This window comes from Hippopotamus amphibius, chromosome 14, assembly GCF_030028045.1.
Source record: "Hippopotamus amphibius kiboko isolate mHipAmp2 chromosome 14, mHipAmp2.hap2, whole genome shotgun sequence".
In the NCBI taxonomy this organism is placed as follows: Eukaryota; Metazoa; Chordata; class Mammalia; order Artiodactyla; family Hippopotamidae; genus Hippopotamus; species Hippopotamus amphibius.
The window spans coordinates 24,890,994-24,911,673 of NC_080199.1; positions in this window are offsets into that span (position 1 = coordinate 24,890,994).

Consider the following 20,680-nt stretch of genomic DNA (forward strand, 5'->3'; position numbering starts at 1 on the left):
ACCCATGAAAATCAAAAAGTATCCTAGATTTTAAGAATAGGTCACTACTAACAGAAATATAAGCAAGGATTTTCCTGGTGGTCCAGTGGTTATGTTTTAATTTATTTATTTTTAATAATAATTACAAAGTAGTTTATTACAAGGTTTAATTGATACAGCATATGTTAAATTGCTAAATATGCCTAGCACTTAGTGTATATGTAGACTTTTAAAGGTAGACATTAATTTAATAAATATAATAGATGCACAAAGCAAATAACTGCCATTAAAATAAACCAGTCAATCATCCCAGTTAGGACAAATAAATTGAATGCCAATCATTTTTCTAAGCATTTTACATGTATTAAATCACTAGAGATCTACAATTAACTCATAAGTTAATTCTATTGTTATACCTGCCTTGCAAATGGGTCAACTGGGGCCAATAAATGTTACGTAGTCTGCCCATCCTGAAAGAAAAAGAATCATACATTGATCTGCTTCTTTAATGAGCATTCCTAACACCTCTCAATTAGTATACAAATATTTTAGCAATATATTGTTTTAAACAACTGCATTCAAATAAGTAACATCATGATCTCATATAGTGAAAAGTTTATTGCATATACAAATAAAATCACTAACTTTAAAAGTTATTCATATTTGAATTAAACTAAAATTAAAAACATTCAGTTATTACAGGATACCATTTCCCATCTTATAAAATAACATTTAAAAAGTGGAGAAGCTGTGTTCTCAGTAGAATTTCAAAGCCAAGAATACTCACTCCAGGGTTAAGCTTAAGAAAGGGGAATTGAAGTCAAATGTGCAAAAGGAAGGAAGGAAGTGCATGGCAAGTGGGAACTTATTCTAAATGGAGAGAGTGACAGATAGCTTTAACTTTCTGTGCATTCCAGGAAGGCTATTTGTAAGGGAAATAATACATGGTAGCTAAATACAAGATGTCCCCTGCACCCCCAATGCAGCTCAAAAAGATAACTTCTTAGAACTGGCACAAAGATGGGAATAAGCAAGGTGGCTATTATCTGTCTATGATATATGTCTCTATCTCAACATAGTTCCTTTAAATATAACTAACACAATTTGAAAATTTTCCTTAATCGAAATTAACTTTAGTGGTATGAAAATTCCAAAAACCTCAAGGATGTTCAGTTCATGGGGAAAAAAATTCTTTGCATAAGCCCAAACACCTTCTGCAGAGAAAAAGCAGCAGCACAAGACAGATGAGAAATTTATGGATTCACCACTGTCATAGTTCAAAGCTCTTCCTTAGCTCCAGGAATATCTCTGTACTTTATTCTGGGCCAACCAACCAACCAACAAAACAGAGTTCATCTTGACAAGTGAATATTCTTCATTTGTTGCAAATAATGATGCAAAAGAGATAGCTGCTTCAGCTTAGGATATAGAAAGTCTCAATGGAGATTACTTAATGGGTCCTGGATATTCTTCTGTAGTAATAAAAAAGATTTGAAACCAGAGACATGGCTATTTTATAACACTGTGAATTTGCTGCATGCCTGTGAATTGTCCACTTTAAGATGGTTCATTGTATGTTATGTGAATTTCAACTCAGTTAAAAAGTCCAATGTGGAAAAAAAAAAGAGTAAGTGATTATCATTTCATTCCTCTTAAAATTTCAATGATAGAAGGCAGACCAAGATGACAGAGCAGGAGAATGTGCAAACATGCCTTCTTGCAAGAGCACCAGAATTAAAACTAACTGCTGAACAATCATCGACAGAAGGACACTGGAACTCACCAGAAAAGAGACCCCACAGCCAGAGACAAAGAAGAAGCTGCAATGAGACGGTAGGAGGAGTGCAATCACATTAAAATCAAATCCCATAAATGCTGGGTGGGTGACTTACAAGCTGGAGAACAGTTATACCACAGAAGTCCACCCACTAAAGTGAGGGTTCTGAGCCCCACATCAGGCTTCCCAACGTGGGAGTCCAGCAACGGGAGGAGGAATCCCCAGAAAATAGACTTTGAAAGACAGCAGGATTTGATTGCAGGGCCTCCACAAGACTGGGGGAAGCAGAGACTCCACTCTTGGAGGGCACAAAAAAGGGTGCTCACCAGGACCCAGAGGGAAGGAGCAGGGACCCATAGGAGACTGTACAAGGCCTACCTGCTGGTGTTGGAGGGTTGCCTGTAGAGGTGGGGGGCAGCTGTGACTCACTGAGGACAGGGATACTGGCTGCAGGGGTTCTGGGAAGTGCTCATTGACTTAAGCCCTTCCAGAGTTTGCCATTAGCCCCACCAAAGAGGCTGTAAACTCCAGGGCTGGGTAGCCTCAGGCCAAATGACCACAAGGGTGGGAACACAGCCCCACCCATTAACAGACAAGCAGATTAAAGTGTCACTGAGCTCCACCAACCAAATCAGATTAAAGTTTTACTGAGCTCTGCACACCCAGCCCAACCCACCATCAGTCCCTCCCATCAGGAAGCACACACTAGCCTCCTAGATAGCTTCCTCCACAAGAGGGCAGACAGAAGTATCAAGCAGTATCAGCAGTATTTTTTTCTGTGGAACTGAAAACCACAGCCACAGAAAGATAAAGAAAATGAAAAGGGAAAATACCTTGTACCAGATGAAGGAACAAGCTAAAACCCCAGAAAAACAACTAAATGAAGAGGAGATAGGAACCCTTCCAGAAAAAGAATTCAGAATAATGATAGTGAAGATGATTCAGGACTTTGCAAAAAGACAATGCAAAGATCGAAAAGTTGCAAGAAAAGTGTACCAAAGACCTAGAAGAATTAAAGAGCAAACAAACAGAGATATGCAACACAATAACTGAAATGAAAAATACACTAGAAGGAACCAATAGCAGATTAACTGAGGCAGAAGGGCGAATAAGTGATCTGGAAGACAGAATGGTGATATCCACTGATGCAGAAAAGAATAAAGAAAAAAGAATGAAAAGAAATGAAGACAGCCTAAGAAACTTCTGGGATAAAGTTAAATGCACCAACATTCACATTATAGGGGTCCCAGAAGGAGAAGACAGAGAGAAAGGACCCGAGAAAATATTGGAAGAGATTATAGCTGAAAACTTCCCTAACATGGGAAAGGAAATAGCTACCCAAGTCTGGGAAGCACAGAGAGTCCCAGGCAAGATAAACCCAAGGAGAAACATGCCAAGACATATAGTAGTCAAATTGACAAAAATTAAAGACAGAGAAAACTTATTAAAAGCAACAAGGGAAAAAAGACAAATAACATACAAGGGAACTCCCATAAGGTTAACAGCTGATTTCTCAGCAGAAACTCTGCAAGCCAGAAGGGAGTGGCATGATATATTTAAAGTGATGTAAAGGAAGAGCCTACAACCAAGAATACTCTACCCAGCCAGGATCTCATTCAGATTCGATGGAGAAATCAAAAGCTTTACAGACAAGCAGCAGCTAAGAGAATCAGTACTACCAAACCAGCCCTACAACAAATGCTAAAGGACCTTCTCTAAGCAGGAAACATAAGAGAAAACAGGACCTACAAAAACAAAAACAATACAATTAAGAAAATGGTACTAGGAACATACATATCAATAATTACCTTGAATGGAAATAGACTAAATGCACCAACCAAAAGACACACACTGGTTGAATGGATACAAAAAGAAGACCCGCATATATGCTGTCTAGAAGAAACCCCCTTCAGACCTAGGGACACATACAGACTGAAAGTGAGGGAAGGGAAAAAGATATTCCATGCAAATGGAAATCAAAAGAAAGCTGGAGTAGTGATACTCATATCAGATAAAATAAACTTTAAAATAAAAAAAAATGTTACAAGAGACAAGAAAGGACACTACATAAAGACTGAGGGATCAATCCAAGAAGAGGAGATAAAAATTATAAATATATGCACCCAATATAGGAGCACCTCAATACCTAAGGCAAATGCTAACAAGTATAAAAGAGGAAATCAACAGTAACACAGTAATAGTGGGGGACTTTAACACCCCACTTACACCAGTGGACAGATCATCCACACAGTAAATTAATAAGAAAACATAAGCTTTAAATGACACAATAAATCAGCTTGATATAATAGATATCTATAGGACATTCCATCCAAAAACAGCAGATTACACGTTCTTCTCAAGTGCACATGGAACATTTCCCAGGATAGATCACATCTTGGGTCAAAAATCAAGTCTTGATAAATTCAGGAAAATTGAAATCATATCAAGCATCTTTTCTGACCCCAATGCTATAAGATTAAAAATCAATTACAGGCAAAAAAACTGTAAAAAACAAAAACACATGGAGGCAAAACAATATGATCCTAAATTACCAAGAGATCACTGAAAAAATCAAAGAGGAGATCATAAAAGCTAGAGACAAATGACAATGAAAACACAACGATCAAAAACTTATGGCATTCAGCTAAGGCAGTTCTAAGAGGGAAGTTTACAGCAATACAATCCTACCTCAAGAAACAAGAAAAATCCCAAATAAACAATCTCACCCTACACCTAAAGAAACTAGAGAAAGAAGAGTAATTAAAACCCAAAGTTAGTAGACAGAGAGAAATCATAAAGATCAGAGAAGAAATAAATGACATAGAAACAAAGAAAACAATAGCAAAAATCAATAAAAATCAAAGTTGGTCCTTTGAGAAGATAAATAAAATTGATAAAGCTCTAAAAAGACTCATTAAAAAAAGAGGGAGAGGACTCAAATCAATAAAATTAGAAATGAAACAGGAGATGTTACAATGTAGACTGCAGAAATAAAAAGCACCATAAGAGATTACTACAAGAAACTATATACCAATAAAATGGATAATGGGGAAGAAATGGACAGATTCTTAGAAAGATATAACCTTCCAAGACTGAATCAGGAAGACACAGAAAATATGAAGAGACCAATCATAAGTAATGAAATTGAAACTGTGATTAAAAATCTCCCAACAAACAAAAGTCCAGGACCAGATGGAGTCACAGGTCACTTTTATCAAACATTTAGAGAAGAGCTAACAGCCATTCTTCTCAAGCTCTTCCAAAACATTGCAGAGGAAGGAACACTCCCAAACTCATTTTATGAGGCCACCATCACCCTGATATCAAAACCAAGCAAAGATACTACAAAAAAAGAAAATTACAGACCAATATCACTGATGAATTTAGATGCAAAAATCTTCAACAAAATACCAGCTAACAGAATCCAACAACATATTAAAAGGATCATGCACCATGATCAAGTGGGGTTTATTCCTGGAATGCAAGGATTCTTCAATATACACAAATCAATCAATGTGATACACCAAATCAAAAATTAAAGATAAAAACCACATGATCATCTCAATAGATGCAGAAAAAGCTTTTGACCAAATTCAACACCCATTTATGATAAAAACTCTCCAGAAGGTGGGCATAGAGGGAACCTACCTCAACATAATAAAGACCATATATGACAAACCCACAGTAAACATCATTCTCAATGGTGAAAAACTGAAAGCATTCCCTCTATGATTAGTAACATGACAAGGATGTCCATTCTCACCACTACTATTCAACATAGTTTTGGAAGTCCTTGCCACAGCAATCAGAAAAGAAATAGAAATAAAAGGAATCCAAATTAGAAAAGAAGTAAAACTGTCACTGTTTGCAGATGACATAATACTATACATAGAAAATCCTGAAGATGCCACAAGAAAACTACTTGAGTTAATCAATGAATTTGGTAAAGTTGCAGGATACAAAGTTAACACACAGAAATCTGTTGCATTCCTATACACTAACAATGAAAGATCAGAAAGAGAAATTAAGGAAAGAATCTCATTCACCATTGCAACAAAAAGAATAAAATACCTAGGAATAAACCTAACCAAGGAGGCAAAAGATCTGTATTCAGAAAAGCATAAGACACTAGAGAAAGAAATCAAAGATGATACAAACAGATGGAGGGACATACCCTGTTCTTGGATTGGAAGAATCAACATTGTGAAAAGCAATTTACAGATTCAATGCAATCCAATCAAATTACCAATGGCATTTTTCACAGAACTAGAACAAGAAATTTTATGATTTGTATGGAAACACAAAAGACCCCAAATAGCCTAAGCAATCTTGAGAAACAAAGACGGAGTTGGTGGAATCAGTCTTCCTGACTTCAGGCTATACTACAAGGCTACAGTGATCAAGACAGTATGGTACTGGCACAAAAAGAGAAATATAGATCAATGGAACAGGATAGAAAGCCCAGAGATAACCTATGGTCAACTAATCTATGACAAAGGGGCCAAGGATATAGAATGGAGAAAAGGCAGCCTCTTCAAAAAATGATGCTGGGAAAACTGGACAGCTACATGGAAAAGATTGAGATTAGAACACTCCCTAACAACATACACAAAAGTAAACTCCAAATGGATTAAAGACCTAAATGTAAGCCCAGTCACTATAAAACTCCTAGAGGAAAACATAGGAAGTACACTCTTTGACATAAATAACAGCAAGATCTTTTCTGATCCACCCCCTCGAGTAATGGAAATAAAAACAAAAATAAAAAAGTGGGACCTAATGAAACTTCAAAGCTTCTGCACAGCAAAGGAAAGTATAAGCAAGACGAAAAGACAACCCTCAGAATGGGAGAAAATATTTGCAAATGAATCAACAGACAAAGGACTAATCTCCAAAATATATAAACAGTGCATCCAGCTCAATATCAAAAAAAAAAAACAAGCAACCCAATCAAAAAATGGGCAGAAGATCTAAATAGGCATTTCTCCAAAGAAGACATACAGATGGCCAAGAGGCACATGAAAAGCTGCTCAACATCACTAATTATTAGAGAAATGCAAATCAAAATGACAATGAGGTATCACCTCACACCGGTCAGAATGGGCATCATCAGTAAATCTACAAACAGTAAATGCTGGAGAGGGTGTGGAGAAAAGGGAACGCTCTTGCACTGTTGATGGGAATATAAATTGTTAGAGCCACTATGGAGAACAGTATGGAGGTTCCTTGCAAAACTAAAAATAGAGTTACCATATGATCCAGCAATCCCACTGCTGGGCATATACCCAGAGAACACCATAATTCAGAACAACACATGCACTCCAATGTTCATTGCAGCACTATTTACAATAGCCAGGACATGGAAGCAACCTAAATGTCCATCAATAGATGAATGGATAAAGAAGATGTGGTACATATATACAATGGAATATTACTCAGCTGTAAAAAGCAATGAAACTGGGACATTTGTAGAGACATGGATGAACTTAGAGACTGTCATACAGAGTGAAATGAGTCAGAAAGAGAAAAACAAATACCGTTTATTAACACATATATGTGGACTATAGAAAAATGGTACAAATCAACAGGTTTGCAAGGTAGAAATAGAGATACAGATGTAGAGAACAAACATGGACCCCAAGTGGGGAAAGCAGGGAGGTTTCGGGGGAAATGAATTGGGAGATTGGGATACCAAATTGTACACTCTAAATATATGCAGTTTATTGTATGTTAACTGTATCTCAATAAAATTTTCTTAAAAAAAAAAAGAATATGAGTCCCATGATGTTAGGGACATTGTCTGTCACACCCATTACGACAGTACTGTACCTAACCAAAATAAGTCCTCAATAAATGTTTGTTGAATGAATAAAGAAATTCAATGATAAATTAACAGTAAAATATGAATATGTGTGGTTTTGTTTAAATGAATATGCTTTATAAAATATGTAATCTTTATCAGAGAAATACAGAATTCCTTATTATCCTAGTTCTAGAAGTCAACACAGTCATTTTGCCCTGCCCAGTATCTTGAATAAGAGGTATTATTCTTTCAAAAATCTAATCTATGAGGTCAAAAGCAGAAAAGAAAATACCCTCTAATGAAAATTGCATTTCTATTTCTGCTTCTGAGGCACTTTAATCATTCAGTGTGTATTGTTGCTGGACTTAACAATCATCTTTTGTGGGCGAAATAGCTCTAATTAGCTGCATGTTAAGCGCTGAGCTGGCTGGCAAATATTCTCAAAAGTGTTCCAAATGAGCACTAATTTAAATCACTTCTACTATCAAAGGCTTTCTTTAGCAGCTATGGAAAGTTTATATAAGCTTTCCTACTGGAATATTTAAATGAAAATCTTTCATCTGGATAGTGTATGGTAAGGCTACTAACAGATAGGGGTAAATAGCAAATCGAGGGTTTTGCAAAAGCATATTTGTATATGAATTTTAATATATATATTATACTTACTTGGGGAGATAATAATCTAAAGCGCTTGAATTAACCTGAAGATTCCAAATATGGTTAAAAAACTAGGTAAATCAATTTGTGAATTCCAGTATGTTCTCAGAGGAAGTGGGGATTTGTTCAATAGTTCTCTGATTATAATGCAAGAATATTAAACATCTTATGAACTCACTCATATAGAGACAATTAAGTATTTAATTACCAGAGACTTTAAACAAATTTTAAGTTAATGACATTCATAACTTTAAAATATTTTCTATGGAGAATCTGAATAACTATTATGTATATAGACATCTTTGATATTCATACACATAGACATCCATTTTTCAACAATGAACTCACATTAGATAATGCAAAGGATTAAAATATAATTAAAATAACACTTAAAAAGACAACAGGAAAATGCATTTGGACATGTAATCTGTGGAATTTTGATAACATATATACTAATATTAAAGAAATTGGTGTCATTTATGTCATTCTAGCTTCTTATTACAGCGGTATAAGCACATATAGCACACATAATTTATCTCTCAGAATTACTTATGGTTAGATTGATAATGATTTCTGTAAGAATTTAAGGAAACAAAAATATAACAGTTATTTAGATGGCATTCCTTTTGAATATTTTTGTTAAATGTATAATAATTGATGTAGAAGTTAAGAAAAGTAGGTGGTAAATATCTGAAAATATCTAAGTAACATTCATCACCTCATACTACCACCCTGCAGCAACACAATGTCATTTTTATCCTGTAATTTTGCAATAATCCTTTTAGTCTGTCTCTTCTTCTAGGTTGCTCCCCTTCATTTCTTCTTAATGCAGTCTTCCCATCTCATTTCAAGCTGTAGTTATTATAGTGACCTACAAACTACACACTGAATTTGGTTCTGTGTTATTTATTTCAAAGGCTTCATCTATTTAATTCCCCCTTATTCACTTTACTCCTATCAAAGTGTAGTCAAATTTGAAAGAGAGATTTTTGCCTGAACAATTGGAAGCATTTACTTGTCAACAATTTAGAATGGGAGAATACCGCTATGCCATTTTCATGAACTATAAGGAGCTCAGTTTTTCATATGCTAATTTTTTTTGTAGACCTCCAAATGTAAATACTGAGTTTTCATTTGGGTATATGATTTTGGAATTCAATGAAATTAGTGCTCACCACTAATCTGTGTTTTATGGGAGAGCCAAGAAGATATTCTCATCATTAAGATGATATGAAATGTACAGTAAAGTGTGGTATAATACAACATTTTTGAGGAACTAAACACTGATTATTTACTATAAGTTTCAAATAACCCTAAGAGCTGCTATATGGAACTGGTATCCCTAATGCTAATGAGAGCGATGGGATTCTGGAATCTTGAAATCCAGAGAGCAGCACAGAACTATTGAAGGTATATGAATATTTCCATAATGGCTATCAAGACAGGAATGGCAATCACCATGCTTTGTTCTGAAGGCATATAATAGAAAACAGTATTCTAAGGGGTAAGATGGAAGGTTGAGAGGCTGATCCAAAAGGCTGCCACCACGATGGTAAATAATACTCCTTCCCAAGGTTTCCCAATCTAAGTCATTTTCCATTGATTGAAGTGGGGAAAAGTCTTATTGTGGAAGGATCTGCCAGTGCCACTATGCCTCTGATTCTCCAGATGGGGCTTGTGTAATTTGCCAATGCAACTGGGCACCAGAGAAAGAAAAAATTCTAGAATTTTAAAAATCATTTTCAGATAGAATGTCTGAGCTGACACTGAAACAAAGTTACACAAAATGCTAAAGTAATCTTCTGGATTGACTAACATATGAACACCAAGTAATAAATTTGGATTACTCTTATCACATAGAATATCTGATGTGTTGTTGGATACTCCGTTTATTTTACAGTCCTCAAGTATCTATTCAGGATAGATATACTTAGCATAAAGAAGCCTCACATTGGTTCCCACATTGGACCTTTGTGCCAGAAGGCCCTAAAGGAAGCCACAGAAACTACCAATTCTCTGATTAAGATACTATATGCAGCAAAACAACATTCTAGAAAGTTTAAAGAGGAAACATCAATATCAGGGATGCAGAGAGACTTGTATCCATCACAGTTCCTTTTAACTCACTATCTGAACCTCTATGGAAAGCAGAAAAGTACCACATTAATCATTGTATAGACCAAAATGTCAGGTGTTACATTTTATCTTGAACAGATCAATACAGCCTCTGACATTTTGTATGTAGATTTTTGTTTGGTGAATGCTTTTTTCTCTTAATATCCCTAGTAAGAAGAATTAAAAAATTCACCTTTACAAGGTAAATTCAGTTATGCACCTTCATTATCCTGCTGTGGGGCTCTGTTGGCTCTTTTGCTTTTGGATGTAATATATTCTGTAGCATCCTTGATAATATTGATATTCTGTGTTAATGATATTGTGCTATTTTTGATCTGATGAGTAGGAAGTGGCAAGAACCCTAAATTCTCTAGTAAATAACATGCTTGCCAAACTGTCAAGATGATCTTGAAGAAGTTTAAAAGGATTGAAAATCAGTGAAGTTTTTATGAGTACAGAATTTTGGATACTCTCAGACAACCTCTCTAATATAAATCTCCCTGAGAAATAGATACTTGATGTACCTTTTTGGATTTTGTAGGCAATATATCTCACTCATGGGGCTATTATCCTGACCTATTTAATTAGAGACTAGGATATCTCCTATATCAGAATATGATTCAGAGCAAAAGAAATATCTGCAGTGAGAACAGGCTACAGAACATGCTGTTTTGCTTTAGGACCATGGACCCCGCAGAACCAAAGCAATACAGGTATATGTTGTTGGCATGCAAGCTGCGTGGGTTTTGTGTTATAGTTCATTGGGAGAGTCAATTCTCAGGTTCCTAGGGGGCTGCTGCAAAACCATGCCCTCTGTAGCAGAAAATAAATAAATGCCCTCTTTAGAAATAGCTCCTAGAGTGTCACTGGGACTTAGTAGATTATGTATTTGATCATAGGGGACCTATTGACCATGTAACCGTAGCTTCCCATTTAGGTACTGAATGTTATGGAATCCAGTGATTTATAATTTTAGGCAAGCATAGTGAAAATCCACTATAGCATATGGAAGTGTTATATTTACACTAGCTTTAAGCAGATGCAGAAAAAATGAGACTCAGACTCCTAGGTTACTTATTCCTTTTGTACCAAGACCTGTCTTTTAACTCTCCTCCCTTGTTTTATGGCATATTCCCTATGACCCACTGAGGACGGGAGGAAAAGACTTGGGCCTAATTCACATAGAAATCATCAGATATTATGGTGGTAGCCCTAAATGGATAGTAGTTGCATTTCATTCCATTCACGGAAAGCCCTGAAGAATTGTGGTTAAAAAAAAAAAAAAGAAAAAAGAAAAAAAAAACATTTCTCAATGGGCAGAGCTGTGAGAAATACACTTCATTGTCTCATGGAAATTAGAGGGAGAAGTGGCTTGATACACAGTTTACTATTGATATCTCCCCAGTGGGGAAAATAATGGCTTATCCTGGATAGCATGAGACTTGAATTGTATGATGCTGGAACATTGGGGGAAATAAACTTGGGGAGAGATGTGAATGGAACAATGAGATGGAAAAGGGTTTGTTATCTTAGTGGCTCACATTAACTGCAACCAACATGTAGGGAATTTTATTAGATGGACAGTATGACTGACCTAGTGAGATGAGCCAGCCTCTATCCTCCGTATCCCAAATATTTGCACAACAGACAAATGAAGAGGTTGTTCATATTGGCAGGAGTGATGGCAGTGTATTGTCTTAACACAGGCTCCTTTCTACCCACCCTTATTTAAGGGTGTCACTACTAAGTGCTGATTCTATCAGCAGTGGTATTCCTGAACCCTAAGCATGGCACTATTTTCCCAAGTGCATAATTCAGAAAACCTTCCCAAGGAACACAATCTGAGAGTTTACAGAATGCCTTATTCAGATGAAGAGACTCATTTTATCATAAAAGATGAGGAATAGTTGGATCACAGTTATGTGGGTCACTGATCTTACTGTATATCACACTACCAAAAAGCAGCAGGTTTGTTAAACCTAGGTCGGTATAATGGCCCATTAAAGAAAAAAATACCTTGAAAGATTCAGATGCTGTCCTACAAATTACTGTGTATGTACTGAACAATCAGTCAATGTATTGTGTTGAGTCTCAAAAGCCACCATAAATGGGGCCCAGGAATCAAGAGATGGAAGAAAATTTTGTTCCTTTCACCATTATGTCCAAGGACCCATTTGCGAATATTTTGCTTCCCATTCTAGAATTCTACCTAGGACCTTGGCAATTTACATTTCTTGATCTCTTAAGGAGTGCAGGGCATTTCTGTCCATGGAAAAAGTTAAGACTTTACTGGTGTGGACATGAAGCTGTGACTCTAAACTGGCAACTTCAGATTCCTCATGCCAGTGGATCTGTCAGTGTGTCTGCAGGGACGTTGACTCTGATTTCCATGAAAAGCTAGGGTAGCTACTAAATAATGAACAGGGTTAGCTTATATATGAAGCTGAGGGAATTTAGTGGGTTGTGTCTTTGCACTTTGTTAAGTTCTAATTCTTAACAATGAATTACAGCATTCTTTGTCTCAGAATAGTATAGCTGCAAAGGCTCAGTGCCCACAGGCAAGCAAACAAAATCATCTGAAATGCTATGTCATTGTAAGAGAGCTCTAAATATATGATTGAGTAGAGAAATGATAAATATCAATTACAGGTTTTAGGATTACTTTCAGCAGTTGGCCATAGCTTGAGTTGCTATCTCACTTTAACTATTAAAATATTGCAATTGGCCACCTCCTTAAAGGCTCGGATTTTCATTTATCCTATCATGGAATATGTGTGTGCATGTTATTATCATATTCTTAATAGAGAGCCAAAATCGATTAGAGGATGTTAATTGATCTGAGTGTTGCCAGGGATACTTTGTATCCCAGTCATGATTCCCCCTTGATTAATTTGGCTCCTCTAGTTTCTTCATGTTGCTCAATAAAAATCATCCCCTGCTGCCATCATGATTTAATTTCTGATCCTCATTAGTTCTCTTAGAATACTCTGGGTGAGGGAAGACCCCTCTGTTCTACTTAGCAGAACTTAGTCAAAGCTTCAGCAGTCATGGTATCCCAGTCCAGCTAGACCCAAGGACTTAATAGTTTTAGCATCAGAAAACATGTCACATCTCAGGTGGGCAATGCAGTTACCCAAATGAATGCTCAAAAAGCCCAGAGAACCTAAATCAGAAGTAGAGAGAAGTTATCACATATTAGGAAACAATGACCAAATAAATAGTTGTTGTTTTAAAAACAAAAAATGTCAAAATGAGCCAGCGAATAGATTTCTTTCTCTTGCTTCCTCACTCTTGCCATCAGATTATTTAGAGGCATGGTGGTTCTATATGGACAGAAGATTTAATAAATGCCTAAGCAAATGGCTTTGTTTTTTGTTTTTTGTTTGTTTTTTTTCTGAGAAGCTGTAGCCAGCATAGTGACACACCATCTTATTTTACATTTTTCCTAATTCTTTCTGTGATGGGATCATTATGTCCAATAAAGTATCTACAAATAAGCTTTACTGCAAGTTGTGTTCTAGAGATTCTGGGCTAAAATGGCCTAATTGATTATGAAGTCTCTAGGTCTAAAAATCAGACCTGAAGCTTAACATTATTAAGATTATCTTACAGAGTACTTTAGCAGGTAACATATGCTCCTCTGTACACTTAACTCTCATAATAACTATGATTGAGATAATAATATCCTTATTTTACAGAACAGGAAATTGTAGGACAGAGATTAAATGGTGTCAAATATCAACTTGATCTTTATAATCAGAAAATCCTCTTGTTCTGGCAATAGTTGAACCTCACTAATTTACTACAATGCAATCAGCTATTATTGGACAGTGGCTTTAAGGTAATCTTGAATTTTGGAGGCAATGGTTATATCCAAATAGTTTGTACATTTTCTCAATCGTACAAAATAGCTACCATAATCCAGTGTTTCCTGGAGCAAGATAGGGCTCTTACTTTTAATTGGTGGCAGAATAAGATGCATATGAATCACTTAAGTTAATACACCTAAAGTATTTGCGGCAAGTTGGAATAATACAAGGTAAATTTAGCTTTCCTTTGGCAGAAGATCATAGAAGAAGATTCTTGATTATTGATGTAAACCTTAACTTTATTCAGCAAATAACTGTTCTTTTGAGAAATAGTGACTTAAATGGGACTCAGACCCTATAAATATTAAATGACACAATGTGAGATACAAGTTGACCATGAAACATGAGTATGCCATTATGAACTTGGTGATAACTGACCTGTAAGACAGAAAGATAATACACCAAGTTCTTGCCTAGCCATTGCAAATAGAAAAATAATAACACCATAATATACCATCAAAGATCTCAAAATATAATGGGGTAAAATTCAGTTTGGCTTTTACTGTAGTCAATACCTAGAAGTAAAATAAACTATGCTTTTCTTAATACAGATGATATTACTTTAAATTACCTTAAGTGACTGTAATATATTATTTCCCTTAAAAGAAAATGATACATAAATATATCAAAGGCAAAATCTCAGTCTCGTGTTCTTTCAAAATAAAGTTACAACCTATTTTGGCAAGAATGTTAGAGTTTCCAAGGAGAAATGTTAATATATCCAAATATATTCAGTCATTTCCTAATAGTAGCATATTTATATATATTTTAATACACAGATTATTTCAAATTATAGAACTCCTTATTTTAGCTAATTGGTTTGATTCAATTTGCCACCATGTAAATCAATCTTACTTTAATTTTACATTCTATTTTTAATGTAACACAGTCCAAAATTTGCATCACACAGAATATGGACTGAACTTGGAGTTTTATGCCCTAAACTTGATATATTTAATATGTTTGCAAAATAGTCCATGTACAAAATAAGAGGAGGATATAAACATTTTCATCAGACAGTTTTGTTTGACTTCTTTTTTATGTGCTGCCAGGATTTCTTACGATTTGTCATATTTTATTAGCCTCAGACATGCATTTATACTTTCTCTCCTTTATCATCATCATCATTTATAACTTTACTTGCCTCTGTGTAAATCTTGACAGCTTGCTATATTTGTGAGCATTCAGAGTACCTTATTTCTGTTCTTCAAGAAAGTCTTTACTTTTAAATTGAAAGAGCATACAAATTTAACAGATAATTAATGCTAATTTTTGGTATCCAGAATGCTTTTAAGTTTTTACTCTAAATCCAATAGAGAAAAATCCCCAGCATGTATTGATTGACCCTGCCTGTAATTTGGAGCTCAATACAAAATCATGATTTTCCATATAAACTGATGAAGTTAGTAATGCTATGATTTTTTTTTTTGAGTTATCAATCACCTGATTATTTCCAGCTGGCCACAAACAGTTTTTAAACTAATTTGCTATCCTTAACTTCTGTATTTTACATATTTTAAAAGTTCAATACCATCTCATTATGTATTAATTCAAGATAAAATATATTATATTTAATTTCTTTTATGATATGCTAAACAGAGTTTAAAAATAGAAATTTGGAATATGGAAAATTTGAAGATTTGGAGTAGTTAAAATTATTTCTAGTAGCTTCCAGTAGAAGTAAATTTTCATTCATTCAGAAAAAGTTTTATCTGATCACCTGCAAGTAACTTGTGTACTCTTCTGGCTCTAATGTTGTTTTAAGATTATTTTGGCATTGGTTTTTACTATCAGTTATCTAGGATATTTGAAATGTACCCATACTAGTTTAGTTTTTTCCTATTAAATCAAATTAAGTAAATTTCCAAAGAATTTAGGAAAAGAATAAGATATAACTTTCCATATAAGCATGTGTAGTGATTCTCGTCACACTAGTGCAAATTTGATTAGAAAAAAAATTAATCCCCAATATTCAGTCCAACATTTAGAAGTCAATATTTTACAGATTGGAAAAAACACATGCAGTCTTCTGGTGAAGGTGGATAGATAGATAGATAGAGAGACAGGTAGATAAGTAGATAGATAATGTCCAAATATAATGTGTGGAATCTGCAAGCATACTAGTAATGGTGAGAAAATTCAGTTTATGACACTTTTCTATTTATTTAGGTGGAATTGTATACTTTAATCAAGTACACATATTTGTCTGTAGTAACAAGTTATCAAAGCTTTTATGGAATAGAATAAGCTATTCCATAAAATAATTTTTCCAGAGATAGCATATTTTGATTCATTACCATCATTTTCTTCCACTCAAATTACCAAACTATTTGCCAGAAATCATCAATGTTTTTTTGCTCCTGCAACCACTGAATGGATTTTGAAGAATAAAATAACACTTTGTACATTTTCAAATTATCATAGTTTTTATATGTAAGGTTAAAAATTTGAAAATAATATGATTTTCAGCACATTGTATATTTGGAATACTATATAAAATGGTTACACAGTTAATTTAAATGTATACAATGAATCCCAAATAATACCCATCATCACATACAAGTTTTTTAACATTTGCAATTTAATTTTGTTCTCTTTCTTGTTTCAATGAAGTAAGATTTTATTTCCACTTTTTCACAAAATTTTTATACTATTGTATTATATATTTTATTTATCAAAGCATTTTATTCATATCTTTTATAGACATTTGGAAGAAAACTATTAAACATTATCAAAGGTTAAGGGCAAATTAAAGTGAAATAAAATTATTTTTTGTATATCTGTATCATCTCCATATGGATATCTATGTGAAGCTATGTGGTTATTACTCAAAGCAAGCATCTTCTATTTCTACCCTGATTAATCTTTGGTTTCCCTGCTCAGATCTTCCTTCAGAAAAGAACTTGCATTCAGCTGTGAAGATAGCGTGTAGCTGACAGTCTACAATGGTATTACCTTTAATTTCTGTCCCAGCATTTGCACTGAGACCACACATTTTCTGCCCAGTCCCCAGACAATGAGTGAACACAGCAAGGCTGGTCATTGTTGTCTAATGCACTACTCCTTTATTGGGCAATAGCTATTTCAGAACCTCTCATCATGGTGGCAAACAATTGTCAGATCTGCACACCAATCTCAGACTCTACCTGCCCATCCTGTCCCCTCCCATCTTTCATTTAATGGGTTTCAGAGCCTCATTGCATTCTGAAGTTTTCCCCTGTGCAATCCAGCTTCCTTTCCCTCTTTTTTCTTTCAGACATTAAGTACAATAACATTTCTGAATACCTAAGTTTATCTCAGGATCTTCTACGTGAGGTATTGAACTGATGCAAACTCCCATATGTCAGAGTTTAATTCTAGTAATAATTTATTACCCTCCTTTGTAATATAAAAGTCTTACAGTTGTTTGTTTTGAATTTTGATGTGTATGACAATATGAGTATAAACTCATTTTGTGTATTTTTACTTTATTATTTTGAATAATTTTAGATTTAGATTATAGAGTTGCAAAGATAATAGAGATAGCTTCCTGTATAGCTCTCACCAAGCTCCTCCTAATGTTAACACTTCATGTAACCATGGCACGTGTATCAAAATTGACATGAACAATGTTGCAATACTAGTAAAGTACAGTACAGACATTAAAATTTCAAATGCTTGTTAAAAGATTGCATTTAGTCATCAGGTCTCCTGTCAAATTTGTGACAGGTTTTACATCTTTCCTTTTTTTTTAACTGACCTTCACTTTTTTGAAGAGTATTTGTTAAGAATTTTGTAGAATCAAAACTAGTTTTTTTCTGATGTTTTCTCATAATTATATTGCAATTGTGGATTTGAGGGAAGAATATCACAGAGAAAAGTGCTCTTCAATTGCATCATCCCAATGGATACCTGACATCAACATGGCATCAAGGACCTGTTCCTTTCAACCTTGATCCTTGGATTGAGGTGGTAGCTCCTTAAATCTCCCAACTTTATCAACTGTAAAGTTTGGTTTGTAGTTTTCTTATAATACCTTATAAAGCTTTTGTCTGGTTTTGGTTTTAGGGTAATGCTGGTCTCATAAGTGAACTGGGTAACATTCCCTCCTCTTGTATTTTCTAGAGGAGATTTTGTACAATAGATGTTATTTCTTCTGTAAATGTTTGATAAATGAAGACTTTTGTTCTATAGGAGAAATAGGAGAAGTAGGGTTGAGGGGAGTTTCTATAGTGTCTGCTCTTCTTCCTCAGACAGCAACACAGCAAAGATTTCTGAGGTTCTCTCAGATGTTCCCTGTGAGTTCATCATGGAGATCTTGGATGAAAACCCTGTAAGAAGGTGCAACCCTCCTCCCAAGTATGAAATCTGAAGGGGATTCTCTTTTATTCTATCCTACACTAGGCCTTGAATTTTTTTTTTTTTTAATTAACTGAATCTTCCTTCTTGTTTAGGTGGCATTTGGCAGCTTTTGTCCTGGGTAAGATAATACAGGAGCCTGTTTCTCAACACAAGTGTCTATCTCTATACATTTTGCAGGTGCTCTGCAAAAAGTCAGTTTTCTGGTCAGTTCAAGAAAAGGTATTAATTTTCTGTTTCTCCAGCTTTGTTCTCGTCATAATGGTGAGAGTAAAACTGTTTTCATTTCCTTATATCTCTTGCTGACCTCAGGAGCCCTCTGGCCTCATTTTTTATGTTATTGTTCTGCTTCTTTTCCTCCACTGCTTTTTCTTCACCATCTTCAATTGGAAAGATAACTTAAATATTGAGTAATTATTAGATTTCAAAAAGTAAAGCAATATGCAAAAGTTATAATTCTATATAATCAAAGAACAACTTAAATTATAGTTTTACAATGCCATTATACTCTTGTTTAATACTATTTTATACAATACTTATACATGTAAGAAAATAAATTTCTTACTAAAGATAAGTCAGGATTATCCCATCTGAAAGACTAAAATTTTAAAAATAATCCAATCTCAATAAATGTGTGCATGTATTTGAATTTGGATTATTTTCTAAGTGAATTAAATAAATTTCTGGATATCAGGCCTCTATTTTCTTAGTTTTGTTTTGGGAAAAACAATTTTATACTAAACAATATTTCTTTTGCAGAATAAGTCAATCTGGTCAATCTGTAATTTCACTGCATTTTTTCCTTTTTAATTATGACTTCAGGGAAATATACCAACAATGTGGATTTATTTTGTTCACACAGTAAAGTATTATTACATAGATTACAAATATTAAAGGTTCTAGGTTTTTTTCAAGAAAGCACTTGTTGATGTCTTACTATGATTATACAATGCTTCTCACATAATCCAACCATTTAAATAATATCAAGCCACTCCAAAAGAGACCAAGGCACATGTAATGTTTATGTTTTAAAGGTGAATTTAGGTTATATGGTAAACGCCATTTAGGTTTCTAAGTGCATTTGTTAAGCAATTTGTAGATATTTATAATTAATGTGCAGTTATGTCATTATTATCAAGAACAAAATTATATTTTAACTGGTGGCAATTATTTCAGAAATTGGTTCAATGCATTAATTTTTTGTTGTTATTGAAATGAATTTAGAAATGCTGACACTTTTGGGAGTCTTTTTACTAAGGAAGCTGGGTACCTTTAGAAGTAAGTTGTTGGAGCAGCTAAAGTAGAAAATTCCTTCCCTCCTTCCTTTGTTTCTCTTTTCACTCTTCTCTATTTGGTTAAATCATACAGGAATAATTGACTACATCAATGTTTCCATTTTAAATTTGACTTTCAACTAACCGTATTTAAATGCCTTGGTTATAAAAATCTTTACCTGACATACATTTTAGTATTACTATTCACTCCTCCATTTCCAAATAAGCCCATTATTTCATGTCCTTTAACATTGACTTTTAAATGCATAAATCACATAGGAATGCATTTTTCTTTAATAAGGATAACATTGCATACAAGGTTGGACAGTCTATTCTACCTCCATTCCTAGACACTGTTAAGAATTATTAGGTTTTACTTTAGAATTTTATCAATTCTATGCGGTAAGTGTGTATTTGTAGATGTGAGCACATATGAGTGTATATCCAGTGCTTTATGTACGTTTTGATTCTGTATTCTCTGTTAATTTTGTAGCTCAACATTCCACCATAGTAATTATCTCTTGTTTTGTTTAGTCTGGAATTATTTCCATATTCTAAACTTTTGTGTTTATTTTCATTTATAATTTCAGCAATCATAGTTTTAAGTTCCAAAATCTCCAATAGCTTATTATTGTATGTTGATCTCTGCTTCATGGATATGCATCCTTCACTTGCATCTCTGAGAAATGAAATGCTTATTTTAAAGTTCTAAGTATACTCATTTTTCTTTGGCTTTGTATAATTCAAACTTCTCATATTCCTTATATTTCATTTAAGATGGTAACCTTAATCAAATGTTTGATGATTCTTGAATGTGTAGTGACTTCCCAACACAATTTCCTGTGTGCTGATTTTACTGAGGTAAACC